We start from the raw sequence: 5,200 nt of genomic DNA on the forward strand, positions 1-5,200 counted from the left end.
AATATTTAATGGGTACTAAAACTGCATAATCAAAAGCAAGTTTTCTTTTTTTTTTGAGACAGAGTCTCGCTCTGTCACCCAGGCTGGAGTGCAATGGTGTGATCTCAGCTCACTGCACTGCAACCTCCGCCTCCTGGGTTCAAGCAATTTGCCTGCCTCAGCCTTCTGAGTAGCTGGGATTACAGGCACCCACCACCATGGCCAGGTAATTTCTGTATTTTTAGTAGAGATGGGGTTTCTCCACGTTGGCCAGGCTGGTCTCAAACTCCTGACCTCAGGTGATCTGCCGGCCTCGGCCTCCCATCTTCTTTCCTATTAACTATAAATACATTTGAGTCAGAGATGTTTTATGCTGTTGATCTGCTTGCAACTCCAATTAACTCACTTTGTTAAAACATGCCCCATGTGGTATAAGAACCAGGGATACATTTGGTGAAATTATTTCTCCTTTTAGTGTCATTAACCAGTGCATTGTGAAATTTTGTTGAAATAGCAAATGCTTGCTTTTCCATGCAGACATTCCATGTCTATCCTCTCACCTCTGACCTGCGTCACACTTGCCACCCATCACAAAGCCAGCTGCTTTGAAATCTCTGAATGGTGCGATTCCAAGTGCATCAAACGGTTACCTGGAGCAGAGAGGTCAGTGTGTTGACGTGTTTCCTGTTTGGAACCTAGGTCTGAAATACTATTGAATTGAGCTACCTCTATAGACAGCAGTGATCCATGTCTCTAAAACGTTGTTCTCAAGAGGCCATAGGATTCCTAGAAATTTTTTTTTTTTTTTTTTGAGACGGAGTCTCACTCTGTCACCCAGGCTGGGGTGCAGTCGCACAATCTCAGCTCACTGCAACCTCTGCCTCCCAGGTTCAAGCGATTCTCCTGCCTCAGCCTCCCGAGTAGCTGGGATTACAGGCACGTGCCACCAAGCCTGGCTAATTTTTGTATTTTTAGTAGAGACAGGGTTTTACCATGTTGGTCAGGCTGGCCTCAAACTCCTGACCTCGTGATCCACCCCCATTAGCCTCCCAAAATGCTAGGATTACAGGCATGAGCCACCGCGCCCGGCCAGGATTCCTAGGAAATTACGCTCAGAACAAAGTTTGCATGGACACTTTCTTAATTTAGTGCCAGCCAGATGATTTTACAATCACTTCTCTGAGCATCTGAGAGATAGGAAGCATTTTTAACATCTACATATTTCTTTCTTCCTAAAATAAAGATAGAAAGAGCCACTGTTGTGGGGGATTTTAAGCTGCAGAGGTGACTTTTATAAAATATTATAGAAGGAGATGTATTTCAGAAGAAAGAACTTCCAGTTCCTGCAGCCCTTTTGCCTTTTTTTTTGAGACAGAGTCTCGCTCTGTCACCCAGGCCAGAGTGCAGTGGCCCAATCTCGGCTCACTGCAACCTCTGCCTTCTGGATTCAAGCAATTCTCTGCTTCAGCCTCCCAAGTAGCTGGGATTACAGGCACCCGCCACCATGCCTGGCTAAATTTTTGAATTTTTAGTGGTTTCACCATATTGGCCAGGCTGGTCTTGAACTCCTGACCTCATTATCCACCCGCCTCAGCCTCCCAAAGCGCTGGGATTACAGGCGTGAGCCACCGCGTCTGGCGCCTCTTGCTTTTAAGAAGAAGCCTCGGCTGGGCTCAGTGGCTCACGCCTGTAATCCCAGCGCTTTGGGAGGCCGAGGCAGGTGGATCGCTTGAGGTCAGGAGTTCGAGACTAGCCTGGCAAACATGGTGAAACGCCGTCTCTACTAAAAATACAAAAAAAAATTAGCCAGGCATGGTGGCGGGCGCCTGTAATTCCAGCTACTTGGGAGGCTGAGGCAGGATAATTGCATGAACCCAGGAGGCAGAGATTGCAGTGAGCCGAGATCGCACTATTGCACTCCAGCCTGGGTGACAGAGCAAGAAAAAAAAAAAACCTCTGGGAGGGAGCACTGCACAGTATACCAGCTGAGCGCCTGACCTTTGGAGTTGGACAGAACTTTGCTGAGTCCCTGCTTTTCTCTTAGCGCCTGTGTAATGTGGCCTCTCAATGCCTTGGTTTCTTCTCCAACCTCATTCTCACCAGCTATTGGGCTAGGCAAGGGGACCCAGCAACTAAGTTGGACAGAAGACAAATGAATGAGAGTTTGTGCAAAAAAAAAAAAAAAAAGATAACTTTGTAGACTATGGATTAAAAATCTGAGCAAAATTCCGATAGTTTCTTATAGAACAAATTGGGAGGCATGGAGAGGAGAAATGTGGAAGGCTTGGGAGTGATGAGAGTTTGGAACAGCCCTTGTCAGGATAGGAGAGGAAGGGGCTGAAGGAAGACTAGACGAAGCACTAGGCTAGGGGCCAATGGCTCAAGGAGAGTACCAGCGCCCTGCATGGTGGACTGTTCCAGCAGGCTGATGGAGCACAGGGGGTTCAAAGGAACCAGTGATGCAGTCATGCTGTGGCTAGGGTTTACAAAAGGGTAAGTGACTCACTAAAGGTCACACAAGGACATTTACACAAATATCCTGGCCCCAAGTCCAGTGCTCTTTCTAATCTATAACAGGGTCTTTCCTTTTTTTTTTTTTTTTTTTTGACAGGGTCTTGCTCAGTCGCCCAGCCTGGACTGCAGTGGCGTGAACACGGCTCACTGCAGCTTCAACCTCCCAGGCTCAAGACATCCTGCCACAGCTTCCCCAGTAGCTGGGACTACAGGCATGCGCCACCACACCAGGTTAAAAAAAAATTTTTTTTTGTTTTGATTTTTAGTAGAGACAGGGGCTCACTGATACTGTCTTTGCAACAATTATAACCGAGAAAATCATGATGGTGAAAGAGATCTGATCTGACTCCATCTTGCTTCTAATCTCCAAACTGTCCCTGTTCTGGGTGTAGGCCCAACTAACTTTGGAAGGAGCTTATAGTTTAGCGTTGAAACAAAGACGGTAACAGCCCTTTCCCAAAACAAACCCCTTCCTGCCTGGGGACTAGGCCACCTTGTAGGACTAACAAATTAGCCACAAGTTTACAAATTATGGTTTAGCAGTCATGCAGCTGGAGGCTGCAAGATTCTAAACCTCCCCCAATAGCTCCTCAGGATGACATCACTATTGTAAAACCTAAGATCACAGATAAGATTGAGATATTTTTGCAGACCCTGTACTTGATGGATTGATCAGCTGGCACTACCCAGATTGATAAACTGCCTCATCTGGTTTTGTGGCCCCCACCCAGGAACTGACTCAGCCTAAGAGGATAGTTTAGACTCCCTATGATTTCATCTCCAACATGACCCATCAGTACTCCCACTCACTGGCCCCCTACCCACCAAATTACCCCTAAAAACTCCAAACCCCGAATTCTTGGGGAGATTGATTTGAGTAATAATAAAACTCTGGTCTCCTGTACAGCTGGTTCTGCATGAATTAAACTGTTTCTCTATTGCAATTCCCCCATCTTGACAAATTGGCTCAGTTGAAGGAGCGGGCAAGAAGAACCCATTGGGCAGTTACATCACTGTGTTGCCCAGGTTCAACTCGAACTCCTGGGCTCAAGCAATCCTCCTACCTCAGCCTCCCAACATGTTGGGATTACAGGCATGAGCCACCACACCCAGCCAAGTCTGTCCTTAATCAGGGTTCTTTTGGGTCTCATTTTCTTAAGCTGCAAAAGCTATTGGACCAGGTGATATTGCCAACCCCTTTAAGCTGCTGTAACTAGTTTCAGCTCCTGGATCTGCTTTCAGTTAGTTATGTTCCCCATCACTTTGGACAAGTCATCCCAACTGCCTGGCTTGTTTCTATAACTCGATTATTGTCCAGAAGCCCGAGTTCTAACGTGCTGATTCTGATGAGTGCCCATTTACCAGGCACTCTGATCCCATCATAGCATCTACTACAGCCTGGGAAGTCTACTCAAGTGTGCATTCATGTTAAGCACTAACACCAATCAAATCACTTAAATAACGTAGGTAATAATCCAATAGCACGCCCAGACGTGGTGGCTCACACGTGTAATCCCAACACTTTGAGAGGCCAAGGCAGGCGGATCACCTGAGGTCAGGAGTTCGAGACCAGCCTGGCCAAGGTGGTGAAACCCTGTCTCTACTAAAAAATACAAAATTAGCTGGGCGTGGTGGCGCATGCCTGTAATCCCAGCTACTTAAGAGACTAAAGCAGGAGAATCACTTGAACCCAGGACGGGGAGGTTGCAGTGAGCTGAGATTGTGCCATTGCACTCCAGCTCGGGTGACAGAGTGAGACTCTGTCTCAAAAAAAAGAAAAAAAGAGAAAAAAAAATCCAACAGCACATCCAAACAAGGCTGAAAGTTGTAAAATTACACTGTGTGGAGGGTGTGTGTGTGTGTGTGTGTGTTAGAGATGAGGTCTCTTGTCATCCAGGCTGGAGTGCAACAGTGCCATCATAGCTCACTGCGGCCTCCAATTCCTGGCCTCAAGCGATCCTCCCGCCTTGGCCTCCCAAATAGCTGAGACTAGAGGCACGTGTCACCACACCTTTTTTGTTGTTGTTGTTTACTTGTTTTTATGAGACAGAGTCTGGCTGTGTAGCCCAGGCTGGAGTGCAGTGGTGCGATCTTGGCTCACTGCAACCTTCACCTCCCAGATTCAAGTGATTCTCCTGTCTCAGCCTCCCTAGTAGCTGGGGTTACAGACACGCACTACCACGCTGGGCTAATTTTTGTGATTTTAGTAGACGGGGTTTCACCATGTTGGCCAGGCTGGTCTTGAACTCCTGACCTCAGGCAATCCGCCCACCTCGGCCTCCCACAGTGCTGGGATTACAGGCGTGAGCCACCATGCCCAGCTAATTCCTGTATTTTCATACTTAGTTGTATTTCCTGTTAGGGCCTCGAATCCCGAGTATAATTTTGTACTCAAATATTTATAAATAAGGCCTTAGCCTCCCAACAAGGTCAAAGTAGCTAAAAATTAAGTCCTCCCAACCACTGACATTCCCAGCCCCCAGCCCCCAGTCCCAGCCCAGCGGGCTAACTAGGGTCCGGCCTCAGAGAGGGTCTCGGGGAGCCCAGAGGCGGGAAAGTCTCAGGAGGCGCAGACCCCGCTCTCCAGCTTCACCAGGGTCGGCGGCAGCACAACGCCGGGTCGCGGGCTGGGCTGCGCTGTGCGCGCCGCGGCCCCACGCCCACTTCCGCTTCCCGTGCTGGGGGCGGTGGCAGGGCCGGTGGGCGG

This window comes from Symphalangus syndactylus, chromosome 15 (assembly GCF_028878055.3).
Source record: "Symphalangus syndactylus isolate Jambi chromosome 15, NHGRI_mSymSyn1-v2.1_pri, whole genome shotgun sequence".
Taxonomy (NCBI): Eukaryota; Metazoa; Chordata; class Mammalia; order Primates; family Hylobatidae; genus Symphalangus; species Symphalangus syndactylus.